Source organism: Hemitrygon akajei, chromosome 20 (genome assembly GCF_048418815.1).
Source record: "Hemitrygon akajei chromosome 20, sHemAka1.3, whole genome shotgun sequence".
Taxonomy (NCBI): Eukaryota; Metazoa; Chordata; class Chondrichthyes; order Myliobatiformes; family Dasyatidae; genus Hemitrygon; species Hemitrygon akajei.
In genome coordinates this window covers 2,647,273-2,665,683 of record NC_133143.1, presented here as the reverse complement: position 1 = coordinate 2,665,683, position 18,411 = coordinate 2,647,273, and positions in this window count along the sequence as shown.

Here is an 18,411-nt window from a genome sequence, read left to right as displayed (position 1 = left end):
GCGGACTCCGGACTCCAGGTTTTCCGGCGGTCCCTTGCTGCAGTTGGACTTAACTAGAAACACCTGAGGCTCATATTGGAACTGGGAATATAAGTGGCCCTGGTATTGAGTGTGGTTGGGGTGTGGGTGTCTTGTCAAGATACTCATGGCTAGAACAGATTCTTGCTGACCTTGGGGCTGTCTTGGAGAACCATGGCTTCTGGGAGCCTTGCTGGTAGTAGTCAGGGTGGTTATTGTGGTATGGATTCAGCTGTTTCCTGGGCCAGCTGGGTGGCTGTCAGCCACTCTGAGCTAGGTAGGGATCTGGTTGCTTCTGTAGCCAGCCAAGGCTGCTGGCTATAATGGCTACTTGGAGCTACCCTGATGCAGAGGTGGAACTGTCTGTCATTCCTTGGTGTTTGTCTCTTCCTGTCCTTGCCCCTGTGGGGTAAGTCAGGCTGTTCTGCTGTTGCCCTGTGGGGGGATCTGTCTTGTCTTTGCCTCTGTGGGGTAGGTCAGGCTGTTCTGCCATTACCTGATGGATGGTCCTGCCCCACCTTATAGATGGGGTTATAGATGAGTCCTGGCTTGTCGGTGGATAAGTCCTGGCTCTATGTTTGTGTACTGTCCTGTCTCATGTCAGTGTCCTGTAAAAGATGAGTCCTGGCTTGTTGGTGGATAAGTCCTGGCTCTATGTCGATGTACAGTTTCTAGTCTGCCCCTAGCTCCAGCCTCGGAGTTCCCCAAGCTCCAAGCCTGAAGACCCCGAGCCTCGACCCAAGCCTGAAGACCCCGAGCCTCGACCCAAGCCTGAAGACCCCCCAGTCCCTAGCCAAGCCTCGTCATGTCTTCGCCTGGGTTTGGGGGTCCAAGCCCAAGGCAAGACCCAGGTTTTGGGTCCTTGTCCAGTCTCGGGCTCAGAGTCCACCCCAGGCTCCTTGTTCCCAGTCCCTCGACCTGGTTCTACTTCCCCTGCCTGGACTGCATCCCGTCCCATCCTTGGGTTCTGTCTCATCCTGTTTCCGGGACTCCAGTGTCTGTGTCCTGCAGTTGGGTCCTGATTCAACACCTGACTTATGACAGTAATGGCAGTTGCTATTATTAGAGAGAAGGTGCCTGGGAAAATTGAAAGGTCTGAAGATAGGTAGGTCACCTGGACCAGATGGACTACATCCCAGGATTCTGAAAGAAGTAGCTGAAGAGGTTGTGGGGGCATTAGTAATGATCTTTCAAGAATCTCTAGATTCTGGAAGACTGGAAGACTGAAAATGTCACTCCACTCTTCAAGAAGGGAGCAAGGCAGAAGACAGGAAATTATAGTCCAGATAGCCTGACCTCAGTGGTTGGGAAGATGTTGAAATTGATTGTTAAGGGTGTGGCTTTGGGGTACCTGGAAGTACATGATAAAATAGGCCAAAGTCAGCATAGTTTCCTTCAGGGAAACTCGAGCTTGACAAATCTATTGGAATTCTTTGAGGAAATAACATGCAGGATAGACAAAAGAAAATTGGTGGACATTGTATACTTGGATTTCAGCAGGCCCCTGATGAAGTCATTTTTTTAACAGTCCTGATGAAGGGTCTCAGCCTGAAATGTAGACTGTTTACTCTTTCATTGATGCTGCCTGGCCTGCTGAGTTCCTCCAGCATTTTGTGTGTGTTCCTTGGATATCCAGCATCTGCTGGTTTTCTTGTGAAAGGCATCATTTCGATATGACTAGAATATAAAAGCATAGCTGTAATGCTAAGGTTTTATAAAGCACTAGTTAGCCTCACAGAGTACTGTGAGCAGTTTGGGCCACCTTATTTAAGAAAGAATATGCTGACATTGGAAAGGGTTCAGAGGAGGTTTATAAGCATGATTTTGGGAATGAAAGGGTTCTCATTTGAGGAGTGATTGATAGCACTGGGTCTTTACTCATAGTAATTTAGAAAAATGATGGGGGGATTTCATTGAAACCTATTGAATGTTGAAAAGCCTTGATAAATTGGATGTTGAGAGTATCTTTCCTATAGTGGGGGAGTCTAGGACCAGAGGAGAGATAAAGGGAATAGAGGGACATCCATTTGGAATGGAGATAAGGAGGAAGTTCTGCAGCTAATGGTGAACCTCTGGAATTTGTTGCCTCACATGGCTATGGAGGACAGGCCATTGGGTGTATTTAAGGTGGCGGATGATATTTTCTTCATTAGTCAGGACATGAAGTGATATGGGGTGAAGGCAGGAGAAAGGGATTTGGAGGGAATTGGAGCAGGCAGGATAAAGTAAGGGTGCAGACATAAATGGCCTAATTCTGCTCTTATGAACTATGAGTTGCTCAGTGGTGAAGCTGGATTTATTGTACTGCTACCTGGACTTGCTGTGTACTGTTGCACTGAGAAGGTGCCAGTGTGTGTGATTGTCTTGGATATTTTTATTGTCATCGCAAATCTTGTTAGATATTGGTAAAATGTAAAATACTGCAAGTTTGATTCACTGGTTCATTGGCAGGATCAAGGGCTGGAGAGTTGTGTTGCCTAGGTTCTGGCGTAGACTAGGCCTAGGCCGAGGCTGAAGGGTCGCCTGTGGCAGTTGTCAAGGGGAGGAAACACTGAGGCAGTGCTGTACACTCAGTGGACCAGGCCAGTTTACTACCAATCTCGTCATACAACACAGGGACTTGTCCTAGACACACAAAATGCTGGAGGAAAACAGCAGGTCAGGTAGCATCTATGGAAGAGTACACTCACATTTCATGTCAAAACCTTTCATCACAGTCTCAGCCCAAAATGTCAACTGAGTCCTGATAAAGAGTCTCGGCCCAAAATGTCAGCTATACTCTTCCATAGATGCTACTTGGCCTGCTGGTTATTCCAGTATATTGTGTGTGTTGCTTAGATTCCCAGCATCCGCAGATATTCTTTGTTGTAATTGGACAACCTCACTGCAAACTCTCTTCAATGGGCTTCACTGTTATATTTTTCTCCCTTTGACTTTTCTCTGAAATCATCAACATATGTGGTAGTTGTATGATATGTAATGTACTGTGTGTTGACATTGAGTTTTGCACTAGAGGAATGCTGTCTCTGGCTATATTCATGTCTGATTGATAAATATACTTGAACATGAACATGCAATAGTCCTACCAACATCCTGGTAAATCATTTTCAGATCTTTCCAGTTTAACTTCATCGTTCTTTTAACAAGAAGATGAAAACTGTGCTCAGTACACTAACTGTAGTCTCACCAATGACTTCAACACATGTAACATAATGCCTGACCGGTCCTACACGCGATGCCTGACCGATGACAATTATGATTGAAAGGTTTAGATAAGTCAAAATACTGGATCTTTATTTTCACTACATTTTCAAATGAGATTAGGCAATACGTTAAAAGTATTCAATATAACTATTATGTGATTGTTACTCAGAATTTACTTTGATATGATTGAATTTCATTCAAAATGAATAATTATATTTTGTCTACCCTCATCTTGTTCATCTTTGAATAATTTCACGTGTCGTTTTTAAGCTCTAAATCCTTCACATACACCATCTGTTCTTTGTAAAAGTCTTCTGAAATGATTATTGTAGATCCTGTCAGTACAAAGCACAACATAATTAAGATAATTATTGATTGCATGCTCTTTTTCCATGCAGAGTTAAGAACTAATTGATACCTTAGAGCATGCAGCATACGTTATTTTGAAGAAACTTAAAGAAACACCATCCATAATTAATGATATAATGAGATATAAAAGTGATTTCCTCATCTAAAAGAATTCCAAGATTTGTAGATTTACAAATGAGGGAAGGGTCTTGTTCTGCTGTTGATATTTTGTTGCTTGTTGTGTTTGGTGTTCCGCTGGGCATTGTGGTATTGGTATGTTCATGTTAGAACGTGTGGCAACACTTGCAGGCTGCCCCCAGCACCACCTTCAGTGTGCTGGTTTTTAATGTAACCAAGGCATTTCACCGTATGTTTTAATGCATGTGTGATAAGCAACTGAGAGTCTGATCTTTGCATCTAAGTTAACCTTTCACTTCCATTATCACACTTACAGCAGTTTTCTTTATCAAAAAATCATGCCAGATTAGATTCAGATGAAAGTTAATCACTCACAACCTAGGATCCTATGTCTTGGGGGACGTGACTATAAAGTCAGGCCCACAATATTGACATTAAACCATCAGATTTACTTTGCACAGTATTAAATCACCAGTGTTAAGTTTCATCCTAAACCACCTCATCACTAACAGAAAGATATTCCCTGATAAAATGCCTGGTAATCTGATGCAGTCACCAGTGAACAATTATTAAGCCTTTACATTCAATGACCCAACATACCAATTCCAGCCAAATGGTCATATTCTCTAGCATCAAGGTCAAGATTATCCTGTTACTGGACACAATGTCCCTCAAATCTCCATCCATAATGAAGCTCCAGACAAAATGGACAACTGTTTTTTATTCATATCAGATCACTTATCTTTGGGGTGGAAACAGACAAATGTAACTCCAAACTGGAACTCGAGCATTTATCAAGTGTCCTCAGTAACATTCCTTAAGGCTGTGAAAGATGGGTCACACACACCAGGCAGAAATGGAAACTGATCTGCTCAGAAAAATCCTTGGAATCACATGGGACTAATAGGTCACTTACAACAAGATCCTTTTTGAAGCTGCCCAGGTTGGACCATGCACAAAATCAGCTGGCTGGAGCAGTGCTGTGTGATTGGCTCCAGGAGCTACAGATCAGACGGAGGAAGGCTAGAACGTTGAATGAGTGGTTAGGGTCAAACTCAACAAATTCCCACTGGGAGAATTGAGGCTGGTGCAAGCAATGCAAGTATCCAGGGGAAAGAAATTCCCACTGGGAGAATTAAGGCTGGGGAAAGCAATGCAAGTATCCAGGGGAAAGAAATTCCCACTGGGAGAATTGAGGCTGGGGAAAGAAATTCCCACTGGGAGAATTGAGGCTGGGGAAAGCAATGCAAGTATCCAGGGGAAAGAAATTCCCACTGGGAGAATTGAGGCTAGGGAAAGAAATTCCCATTGGGAGAATTAAGGCTGGGGAAAGCAATGCAAATACCCAGGGGAAAGCAGTTACGTTCTCCAGCCAATATCTTGCAAGTGGACCTATAATAATTGTAGGAGGTTGCTATTTGTTCTTCATGTGCATTTCCCCATTACTACCAAGGAACAAAGCTTGATTTACCTTGCTGGATTTCCATTTTTATTTCAAGGTAAAGGATAACCTTCAAACTTCCAGAGAAGCTTCTTGCGAAACTGAAAGGGCTGCAGGTAGATAAGTCACCTGGACCAGATGGTCTGCAACCCAGAGTTCTGAACGAGGTGGGTGAAGAGATTGTGGAGACATTAGTAATGATCTTTCAAGAATCACTAGATTCTGGAATGGTTCTAAATGACTGGAAAATTGCAAATGTCACTCCACTCTTAAAGAAGGGAGAGAGACAGAAGAAAGGAAACTATAGTCTGACCTCAGTGGTTGGAAAGATGTTGGATTTAATTAGTAAGGATGAGGTGTCAGGGTACTTGGAGGCACATGATAAAATAGGCTATAGTCAGCATGGTTGCCTCAAGGGAAAACCTTGCCTGACAAATCTTTTGGAATTATTTGAAGAAATAAGAAGCAGGATAGACAACGGAGAATTGGATGATGCTGTGTGCTTGGATTTTCAGAAGGATTGACAGCCTAGTCAAGTGACAGGAGCAGGCCAAAGCAATGAGGTTTTCACAGGTCACCAACGTTTGTTGAAAAAGGAGACTTTTGCGGGTACTCAGGCTCATTTTGACGGCCCAATCAGCAGCAGGAACAGGTGATAGCAATGAAGTTTCTCACAGGTCGGTGATATTTGTTTATGAGTACAGAAGAGACAAGTGGGGTGACCATCGGTGGGAGTGGGCCAGTGGTGAGAGTGGGAGTGTCAGGCTTTGGCTCAAAGGAGGCTTCAGCTCGAAAGAAGTGTTGGCTTTGGGGAAGCTTCTGTTAAGGTTCCCTCTTTTCCTCACTCTTACTGTACTGAGTGTAGTAAATGGCTGTTGTGTGTTCTTCATGCCAGGTATTGGAGTCCTGGGAGACCCATATTCTCCCAGGGAACTACTTCTGCGTGAAGTGCATCTGGCTGTAGCTCTATGAAGATTGTGTTAGGGATCTGGAGAAACAGCTGGATGACCTTCAGCAGAAAGTAAATGGTAGACCAGGTAGCCAGACCTCAGTGGCTGGGAAGATGTTGGAATCAATTGTTCAGGATGAGATTATGGAGTATATGGTGACGCAGCATGGTTTCCTTAAGGGAAAATCTTGCCTGACAAACCTGTTGGAATTATTTGAGGATGTTACACATAGGATAGATAAAGGGGGTGCAACATATTTGTATGTTTGGACTTTCAGAAGGCCTTTAACAAGATGCCACATATGAGGTGACTTACCAGGTTAAGAGCCCATGGTATTACAGGAAAGTTACTAACATGGTTAGAGCATTGGCTGCTTGGTAGGAGGCAGTGAGTGGGAATAAAAGGATCCTTTTCTGGTTGGCTGCCGGTGACTAGGGGTGTTCTGCAGAGGGCAGTGTTGGGACCGCCGCTTGTTATGCTGTATACTAATGATATAGATGATGGAACAGATCGCTTTGTTGTCAGGTTTGCAGATGATATGAAGATTGGTGGAGGGGCAGGTAGTGTTGGGGAAACAGTAAGGCTGCAGAAGGACTCAGACAGATTAGGAGAATGGGCAAGAGAGTGGTAAATGAAATACAATGTTGGAAAATGCACGGCCATGCACTTTGGTAGCAGAAATCAAGGAAGACAAATGCGATGTCAGCATTCATTTCCAGAGGACGAGAATATAAAGCAAGGATGTAATACTGAGACTTTATAAAGCACTCATGGGGCCTCACTGACAGTGGTGTGAGCAGTTTTGGGCCCCTCATCTTAGAAAGGATGTGCTGACACTGGAGAAGGTGCAAAGGGTTTCATAAAAATGATCCAGGATTGAATGGCTTGTCATATAAAGAGCATTTGATGGCTTTGGGCCTGTATTCACTAGAATTCAGAAGAATGAGGGGTGGCCTCATAGAAAATTATAGAATGATGTAAGGTCCTAATAGAATGGATGTGGAGAGGATGTTTGCTGTGGTGGGAGAGTCTAAGACCAGAGGACACAGCCTCAGAATAGAGGAGCATCCTTTTAGGGCAGAGAGTAGCCTGAGAATGGTAAATCTGTGCAATTCTTTGCCACAGGTAGTTGTGGAGGCCAAGCCGTTGTGTATATTTAAGGCAGAGGTTGACCAATTCTTGATTGGGCTGGACATGATTGGATAAGGGGAGAAGGTAGGAGATTGGAACTGAGAGCTAAATTGCATCGGCCATGGCAAAGAAGACTCAATGGCAAACGACCCAATTCTGCTGCTGTATCTTATGGTCTTTTGGTGTTAACACTGTTCAGTATTGTGATTAAAGGAACTTAGAAAACATGAACACATGGAATAATGATAGAGCTTTGGAGAAAAAAGACAAATGGGATTGGGTTTGTTTTTACAAGATCAGAGAAGGAAAGTTAACATTAGAATACACAAGGATACCCAGCCAGATGATAAAGGATTGAAATTATATATAAGAATAAAAACTAAATCTTTAAAAATGACTGTGGCAATGGTAAGATGACTGTACTAAGGGAAGCATTTTGGTCTTCTCTTACTATGCAATATTTGTTTCTTTCTCCCACCACAGGGTTTGGATTGAATTTCAGAAGCTGAAAACATTTCAGCTCTAAATCTTTTTTGCCACAAATTTGAACAAAACCCTAAGTAGAGCATGTTTTTCCACATTTCACTGTATCATATCATGCTGTCAAATCTGCAGTGCTTGAAAGCAGAATTAAAAACAGAAGTGTTTATCAGATTCATCACAAAAACTAAAAGCGATGTTCAGCTGTTGAAAGACAGGGTTAATTGTCTGTTAAGGAAAATATCTCCTGTTAGTGTAGTTGGAAGGATTCAGACACGGAACCTGCAGCAGAATTGAACAAGTCTGGGTCATTGTTTCAATCACTGCAGACAAACATAAACTGACACTTGTTCTGTTCACCAGCTTTCTCACTCACTGATAGTATGACTACTATTGCTTTATTACTCTAACACATGGAAAATATATAACCTATCACTGCTAGTATAATTTTATGTCATTTATTGTGATCATTGTAAACAAGATGTTGACAAAGGTATGTTAGGAGTCAGAGAGTCACAGAAACGTACAATACACAAACAGGCCCTTCGGCCCATTTACTCCATGCTGAATCATTTAAACTACTCGCATCGACCAGCACTGGGACCATAGCCCTCCATGCCCCTACCATCCATGTACTTATCCAAATTTCTCTATCTAATCCTCTGTCTAATCTCCCCTCAATCTTCTACATACCAAGGAATAAAGTCCTAATCTACTCAATCTTTCCTTATAACTCAGGTGCTCCAGTCTCAGCAATATCCTTGTGAATTTTCTCTGCACTCTATCAACCTTGTCTACATCTCTCCTGTAGATAGGTGACCAAAACTGCACACAGTACTCCAAATTAGGCCTCACAAACATTTTTATATAACTTCAACATAACATCCCATCTCCTGTACTCAGTACTTTGATATATGAAAGACAATATGCCAAAAGCTTTCTTTACGACCCTATCTACCCTTGTCACCACTTTTTAAGAAACATGGACCCATGTTCCCAGATCCTTTTGATCTACAGCACTCCACAGTGCCCTACCGTTCACTGTGTAAGATCTATTCTGGTTGGCCCTACCAAAGTGCAGTACCTCTCACTTAACTGCATTAAATTCCACTTGCTATTTTTCAGCAGGTCCAGATCCCACTGCAAGCTCTGATAGTCTTCCTCATTGTGCAGTACATCTCCAATCCTGATGTTGTCCACAAACTTGTTGATCCAGTTAACCACATTATCATCCAGATCATTGATATAGATGACAAACAGCGGAGCCAGCACCGATACTTGCAGCATTCCACTCCTCACAGAATGCCAGTCAGAGGCAACCATCCACTACCACTCTCTGTCTAATCCAACTTACTACCTCATCTTCAATACTGAGCAACTGATACTTCTTGACTCATCTCCCATGCGAGTCCTTGTCAAGTGCCTTGCTGCAGTCCATGTAGACAACATCCACTGCCAAAATCAACTTTCCTGGTAACTCTATGATTGGTAAGACAAGATCGAGCACACACAAAACCACGCTGACTTTAACTGATCAACCAGCATCTATCCAAATGTATATATATCCAGTCTCTTAGAATACCTTCCAATAACTTTCCCACTACTGACATCAGGCTCACTGGCCTATCATTTCCTGGCTATTTTTTTAGAGCCTTTCTTAAATGGCGTAATGACTTCAGCTGTCCCCCAATTGTCTGGTATATCACCTGTCGCTAAGAATGATATAATTATCTCTGCAAGTGCCCCTGTAATTTCTGCACTTGCTTTCCACAGAGTAGAGGGAACACCTTGTCAGGCCCTTCGGATTTATCCACCCTAATTTGCCTCAAGACTACAAACACCTCCTCCTCTGTAATCTGTATAGTGTTGATGAAGTTGATGCAGCTTTGCCTCACTTCCTTAGACTCTGTGTCCATCTCCTGAGCAAATACAGATGCAAACATTCTGTTGAAGTTCTTCCATCATCTCTTTTGGCTTCACACATGGATTACCATTCTATCTTCTACAGGACCAATTCTCTCCTTTGCAATCATTTTGTCCTTAACATATCTGTAGGATCCCTTAAGATTCTCCTTCACCTTGGCTGCTCAGGCAAATTCATGTCTTCTTTTAGCCCCCTGATTTCTTTCTTAAGTGTTCTCTTGCATTTCTTACACTCCATAAGCACCTCATTTGCTCCTACCTGCCTGTACCTGCTATGCACCTCCTTTTTTCTTAACCAGAGCCTCAATATCTCTTGAAAAACAAAGTTCCCTGCACCTGTTATCTTTACCCTTTACTCTGACAGACACATACAAACTTTGTACTCTAAATATTTCACTTTTGCAGGCCTCCCACGTACCAAGTACATCCTTGCCAGTAAACAGCCTGTCTCAATTCACACTTGCTGGATCCCTTCTGAAGCCATCAAAATTGGTCTTTTTCCCATTTAGAAACTCTACCTGCAGACCAGACCTATCTACTTCCATAATTACTTTAAAACTAATGGGCATTATGATTGCTTGATGCAAAATGTTCACCTACCACAAACTTCCGTCATTAACCCTGTCTCATTCCTCAATAGCAGATTAAGTATCGCACACTCTCTCATTGGGACCTCTACATACTGATTAAGGAAACTTTCCTGCACACATTTCACAAACTATCCCATCTAGTCCTTTTACAGCCTAGGAGTCCCAGTCAATACATGGAAAGGTAAAATCACCTATAGCAACCTTATGTTTTTTGCAACAGTCTGCGATCTCTCTACAAGTTCGTTCCTCTAAATCCTGCAGACTGTTGGCTGGTCTGTAATATAGCCCCATTAACATGGTCATATCTTTCTTATTCCTCAGTTACACCCATTAACGCATCACTAGGCAAGATCTGCAGTCTCTCCTGACTGAGTACTGACATGACATTTTCTATGCTTAGTAACACCCTGATTAATCCCTCGCCTCGCTGTCATGTCTAAAATAATGGAACCCCTGAATAGAAACATGGGAAAATAGAAAATAGGTGCAGGAGTAGGCCATTCGGCCCTTTGAGCCTGCAGCACCATTCAGTATGATCATGGCTGATCATCCAACTCAGAACCTTGTACCTGCTTTCTCTCCATACCCCCTGATCCCTTTAGCCACAAGGGCCATATCTAACTTCCTCTTAAATATAGCCAATGAACCGGCCTCAACTGTTTCCTGTGATAGAGAATTCCACAGATTCACCACTCTCTGTGTGAAGAAGTTTTTCCTCATCTCGGTCCTAAAAGGCTTCCCCTTTATCCTTAAACTGTGAACCCCAGTTCTGGACTTCCCCAACATCGGAAACAATCTTCCTGCATCTAGCCTGTCCAATCCCTTTAGAATTTTATACATTTCAATAAGATCCCCCCTCAATCTTCTAAATTCCAGTGAGTATAAGCCTAGTCAATCCAGTCTTTCTTCATATGAAAGTCCTGCCATCCCAGGAATCAATCTGGTGAACCTTCTCTGTACTCCCTCTATGGCAAGAATGTCTTTCCTCAGATTAGGGGACCAAAATTGCACACAATATTCTAGGTGCAGTCTCACCAAGGCCTTGTACAACTGCAGTAGAACCTCCCTACTCCTGTACTCAAATCCTTTTGCTATGAATGCCAACATACCATTTGCCTTTTTCACTGCCTGCTGTACCTGCATGCACACCTTCAATGATTGGTGTACAATGACACCCAGGTCTCGTTGCATCTCCCGTTTTCCTAATCGGCCACCGTTCAGATAATAATCTGTTTTCCTGTTCTTGCAACCAAAGTGGATAACCTCACATTTATCCACATTAAATTGCATCTGCCATGAATTTGCCCACTCACCTAACCTATCCAAGTCACCCTGCATCCTCTTAGCATCCTCCTCACAGCTAACACCGCTGCCCAGCTTCATGTCATCCGCAAACTTGGAGATGCTGCATTTAATTCCCTCGTCTAAATCATTAATATATATTGTAAACAACTGGGGTCCCAGCACTGAGCCTTGTGGTACCCCACTAGTCACTGCCTGCCATTCTGAAAAGGTCCTGTTTACTCCCACTCTTTGCTTCCTGTCTGCCAACCAATTCTCTATCCACATCAATACCATACCCCCAATACCGTGTGCTTTGAGTTTGCACACTAATCTCCTGTGTGGGACCTTGTCAAAATCCTTTTGAAAATCTAAATATACCACATCCACTGGCTCTCCCCTATCCACGCTACTAGTTACAGCTTCAAAAAATTCTATAAGATTCGTCAGATATGATTTTCCTTTCACAAATCCATGCTGACTTTGTCCGATGATTTCACCTCTTTCCAAATGTGCTGTTATCACATCTTTGATAACCGACTCTAGCATTTTCCCCACCACCAACGTCAGACTAAACGGTCTATAATTCCCCGGTTTTTCTCTCCCTCCTTTTTTAAAAAGTGGGGTTACATTAGCCACCCTCCAATCCTCAGGAACTAATCCAGAATCTAAGGAGTTTTGAAAAATTATCACTAATGCATCCACTATTTCTTGGGCTACTTCCTTAAGCACTCTGGAATGCAGACCATCTGGCCCTGGGGATTTATCTGCCTTTAATCCCTTCAATTTACCTAACACCACTTCCCTACTAACATGAACTTCCCTCAGTTCCTCCATCTCACTAGACCCTCGGTCCCTTACTATTTCTGGAAGATTATTTATGTCCTCCTTAATGAAGACAGAACCAAAGTAGTTATTCAATTGGTCTGCCATGCCTTTGTTCCCTATGATCAATTCACCTGTTTCTGACTGTAAAGGACCTACATTTATCTTGACCAATCTTATTCTTTTCACGTATCTATAAAAGCTTTTACAGTCAGTTTTTATGTTCCCTGCCAGCTTTCTCTCATAATCTTTTTTTCCCTTTCCTAATTAAGCCCTTTGTCCTCCTCTGCTGGTCTCTGAATTTCTCCCAGTCCTCAGGTGTGCTGCTTTTTTTTTGCTAATTTATATGTTTCTTCTTTGGACTTGATACTATCCCTAATTTCCCTTGTCAGCCACGGGTGCACTACCTTCCCTGGTTTATTCTTTTGCCAAACTGGGATGAACAATTGTTGTAGTTCATCCATGCAGTCTTTAAATGCTTGCCATTGCATATCCACTGTCAACCCTTTAAGTATCATTTGCCAGTCTATCTTAGCTAATTCACGTCTCATACCTTCAAAGTTACCCTTCTTTAAGTTCAGAACCTTTGTTTCTGAATTAACTATGTCTCTCTCCATCTAAATGAAGAATTCCACCATATTATGGTCACTCTTACCCAAGGGGCCTCGCACAACAAGATTGCTAACTAACCCTTCCTCGTTGCTCAATACCCAATCTAGAATGGCCTGCTCTCTAGTTGGTTCCTCGACATGTTGGTTCAGAAAACCATCCCGCATACATTCCAAGAAATCCTCTTCCTCAGCACCCTTACCAATTTGGTTCACCCAATCTATATGTAGATTGAAGTCACCCATTATAACTACTGTTCCTTTATTGCAGGCATTTCTAATTTCCTGTTTAATGCCATCCCCAACCTCACTACTACTGTTAGGTGGCCTGTACACAACTCCCACCAGCGTTTTCTGCCCCTTACTGTTATGCAGCTCTACCCATATTGATTCCACATCCTCCAGGCTAATGTCCTTCCTTTCTATTGCGTTAATCTCCTCTCTAACCAGCAATGCTACCCCACCTCCTTTTCTTTCCTGTCTATCCCTCCTGAATATTGAATATCCCTGGATGTTGAGCTCCCATAATATTGAGCTTAATAATACTGTATTAAGCTGCTCGTCCTGTCCCTTCGTCTCACTAATGACTACAACATCATACTTTCAGGTGTTGATCCATGTCCTGAGCTCAAGAGGCTTTCCTACAATACTACTTCCATTGAAATATATGTAGCTCAGGTTATTAGTTGCACCGTGTTCAATCTTTTGATGCCTTTAGATTTAAAGGTATCAAATTAACTGTTCAGATGCAATGCAAAATTTATTTTTTGAATTTGTTAGTTTAATTTCAACTTTCTAGAATCTACACTTCGCTTTAATGTCAAAATAAATTCTTCATGATTTGGATGAAGCAATTGATGATTTTGTGGCCAAGTTTGCAGATGATAAGAAAATAGGTGGAGGGGCAGGTAGTGTTGAGGAAGCAAGGTGTTTGCAGAAGGACTTAGATTAGGAGAATGGGCAGATGGAATACAATGTCAGGAAGTGTATGGTCAGGCACCCTGGTAGAAGGGATAAAGGTGTAGACTATTTTCTAAATGAGGAGAAACTTCAAAAATCCATGGTGCAAAGGGACTTGGGAGACCTTTTGCAGGATTCCCTAACGTGAACTTGCAGGTTGAGTTGGTAGTAAGAAAGGGAAATGCAATGTTAGCATTCATTTTGAGAGGACTAGGATACAAGAGCAAGGATGTGATGCTGAGGCTTTGAAAAGCATTGGTCAGAATGCACGTGGAGCATTGTAAACAGTTTTGGCATTTACTTTTTTAAAAGATGTGCTGGCATTGGAGGAGGTTCACAAGAATTATTCTGGGAATAAAAGAGTCAACGTATGAGAAAGTGTTTGATAGCTCTGGGCCTGTACTCACTGAAGTTTGAAACCCATTGAGCGTTGAAAGGCCAAGGCAGAGTGTTCCCTATAGTGGATGAGTCTAGTCCAGAGGGCACAGCCTCAGAATACAATGGTGTCCTTTTGGGACAGAAATGAAGTGGAATTTCTTTAACCAGGGGGTGGGGAATCTGTGGAATTTATTGCCATGGATGGCTGTGAAGGCCAAGTCATTGGCTATATTCAAAGCAGAGGCTGATAGGTTCTTGGTTAGACAGGGTGTCAAAGGTTACCGGGGAGAAGGGTAGAAGAATGGTGTTGTTGGAGCCATGATGGAGTGGCGGAGCAGACACGATAGGTCAAATGTTCTAATTCTGCTCCTCCATTCCATCTTTTATATTTTAAAAAGTTTTATTTATTAATTTTGGAATGTATGTAACACTGACAAGTTTGTCATTTATTGTTATTCCCTTACACTGCATTCTACTGTTTGACAAGGGTGCACAATTTTGCACCATTTCTGCTGCTTGTCATTTTTATTGTATTTATCATCTACCCTCTTTATTTTGTGATCTTGTGCATGCAAGGTTTGTAATTGCACCAATTTCTGCATGGAGGTTGGTGACCAGTGGTGTGCCTCAGGGATCTGTTCTGGGACCTATTCTCCTCATGATTTTTATAAATGACCTGGATGAGGAAGTGGAGGGATGGATTAGTAAGTTTGCTGATGACACAAAGGTTGGAGGTGTTGTGGATAGTGTGGAGGGCTGTCAGAGGTTACAGCGGGACATTGATAGGATGCAAAACTGGACTGAGAAGTGGCAGATGCAGTTCAACCCAGCTAAATGTGAGTTGGTTCATTTTGGTAGGTCAAATATGAGAGGATCAGAGGGATCTTGGGGTCCGAGTCCATAGGACGCTCAAAGCAGCTGTGCAGGTTGACTCTGTGGTTAAGAAGAATACAGTGCATTGGCCTTCATCAACCATGGGATTGAGTTCAAGAGCTGAGAGGTAATGTTACAACTATGTAGAACCCTGGTCAGACCCCACTTGGAGTACTGTACTCAGTTCCGGTCGCCTCACTACAGGAAGGATGTAGAAACCATAGAAAGGGTGCAGAGGATATTTACAAGGATGTTGCCTGGATTGGGGAGCATGTCTGATGAGAATAGGTTGAGTGTACTTGGCCTTTTCTCCTTGGAATGATGGAGGATGAGCAGCGACTTGATAGAGGTGTATAAGATCATGAGAGGCATTGATCGTGTGGATAGTCAGAGGCTTTTTCCCAGGGCTGAAATAGCTAACACAATAGGGCACCATTTTAAGGTGCTTAGAAGTAGGTACAGAGGGGATGTCAGGGTTCAGTTTTTTATGCAGAGAGTGATGAGTGTGTGAAATGGGCACCAGCAACTGTGGTGGAGGCAGATACAATACAGTCTTTTAAGAGGCTTCTAGATAGGTACATGGAACTTAGAAAAATAGTGGGCTATGGATAAGCCTAGGTAATTTCTAAAGTAAGTACATGTTCAGCACAGCAATGTGGGCCGAAGGGCCTGTATTGTGCTGTAGGTTTTCTATGTTTCGGTGTGTTTCTATTTACTTTCAAGCCTCTGACACATCACTCCCCATGAATATATGTGGATATATGATCCTTATTCACCTCCACATCAGAATTAAATTATTCTCCATTATCCAATTAACCCTCTCATTAGGTTCAATTCAGTAAAGCTGAAGTTGTCTGTTCCCTATCTCACACTGTCCCCTACACTTGCCACAGTTTGAAAACTTCCATTGGTTCTGGCTGGAACAGAATTTAAAACTCTCCCATCCATCTTTGCAATCTCCTGAAGCCCTGAATCCCATGAGATCAGACCACACCACCAGTTCTGACTTCTTAACAATCTCCAAATATAACTGCTTCAACACTGGTAGCCTACCTTCTTCTGCACTACCCTGAAAGCCTCACCACCTCTCTTTTCATTGAGTTGACATTCTTTGCCCAAGCTCCTGATTACCAACCCTGATCCGTAGCTTTGTAACAGTGGGCTGAATCTTCCTCGTGCTTGCTGAAGATGCTGTCAAGGTCAATGGCTCTCTGAGTTAGGGCCTGCGTGTTCCACATACCCACTACCCCATGTGTGAAAAGATACCCTCTCAGACCTTCTTTAAATCTTTCCCCTCTTACCCATGTCCTCTACTGTTAGTCTACTCTACCATTGGAAAAAGACTCTGACTATCTCTGATCATTTTATAAAACATTGTAATTTCACTCCTCAGCCTCCTGCACACCAGTGACAATAATCCCAGTTTATCCAATACCTTCTTGCAACTAAAGTACTCCATTCCAGGCCACAACTTGGTGAATCTCTTCTGTTATCTCTGCATTGCTACCATATCCTTCTTCTAGTGTGGTGACCAGAACAACACACAAAATTCCAAGTGTTTGATATTGCTACAATATGATGTCCCACTTGGCCAAGCACATGGCCAAGTGGTTAAGGCGTTGGTCTAGTGATCTGTAAGTCACTAGTTCGAGCCTCAGCTAAGGCAGCGTGTTGTGTCCTTAAGCAAGGCACTTAACCACACATTGCTCTGTGACGACACTGGTGCCAAGCTGTATCAGCCCTTGCCCTTCCCTTGGACAATATCGGTAGCATGGAGAGGGGAGCATGGGCATATGGTCTCCCATACAACCCTGCCCAGACCTGCGCCCTGGAAACTTCCCAAGGTACAAGGTTCTTGAGACCAACGGATGGCTATATATGATGTCCCATGTCTTGTACTCAGTGCCTCTGCCTATGAAAGCAAGCAAGCTAGACGTCTTCTTCACTACTCTGTCTGTGTTATTTGCACCACAAGGTGACATAAGTTCACTGCTGAATATATATCAGATGACCCAAATAATTAAAATGGGGCTGAGATAAACCAATTGACCAGCGGCACCATCCTATCCTGAAGAGTCTCACTTCCACCACATGGGTGATAACAGGATTTGCATGGGGTGCTGATGTAGCCGCTGAAATGTCAGAAACACTGAAAACACTCAGGTTATGAGCACGTTCACTTTGAGCGATTGCCCTGCATGTTTTTCCTCAGTTGACTAGGATGAGGAAAATGGCCCCACTCACTAGGTTAGGGGTTACATAGCGAGAGCAATTATCCAGGGTAGGGTGCACATGGAGGGATCCATTTCCCTGGGAGACACATTCTCCAGGATAGGAGGTACTTTGGGTACCTACTCGACCTGAGGAGGGAAGAGTTCTCTGGCATAGGGTTGGGGGTGATGTGAGGTAGCATGGACCAGATTGGTCAGATCTGAATCGATTGGAGTTGCAGGTTCTATGTGCAGGGACTGCAGAGGGAGGCTTATTGAAGAAGTGTCTTCGCTTTGAATATCATACAGTCACAGAGCACTTCGCAGCCAGTTGAGTATCTACAATAATGTGCGAAAGTCTTAGCCATATATATATTAGGGTCCTAAGACTTTTGCACAGTATTATATAATTTAATGTATTGCACTGTACTGCTGCTGCAAAAATAAACAAGTTTCATGACATGTATGAGTGTTGATAAAGCTGATTCTGATATGGGTCTCTTGTGGACTGAGAGCAGGAAGGGGCCAGAGAGAGGAGAAGCATGTTTGGAAAAAGGGAAAAGGTGAGTGGATGGACCTGGAATCACCAGAGAGATATTTCATAAAGATCAATAAACCAATTGCTTGAAATCAAATTACCTTGCCTGGTATCTCCGGTTGCTGTGCCTACACCTGCAACTCCAACTGCCCCGGCATCTCTTCTCTGCCCCCTGAGCCATACCCCTCCCGTGGTGCTCTATCCTCACCTTTCCCAACATCTTTTGTTCCTGCCAGATTTACAAACTCACGTGGGCAAATACAGAACTGTGCAAAAGTCTTAGGCACCCCAGCGATATATATGTGACTAAAACTTTTGCACGGTACTGTATATTCAGGATACTGTATAGGAGACTGTATATGCAAGGATATACACGGTAAGATCCCTAGACGTGTGTGCGGCCATGGCATATAATCTTGCTTGGTGCTGTTAGGGGGTGAGGAGGTTCCTGGAGAGAATTCTCCTGGCCTGCTTCATCAAAGTGCCTGGAATTTCATATTGCATCCACCCGGGAC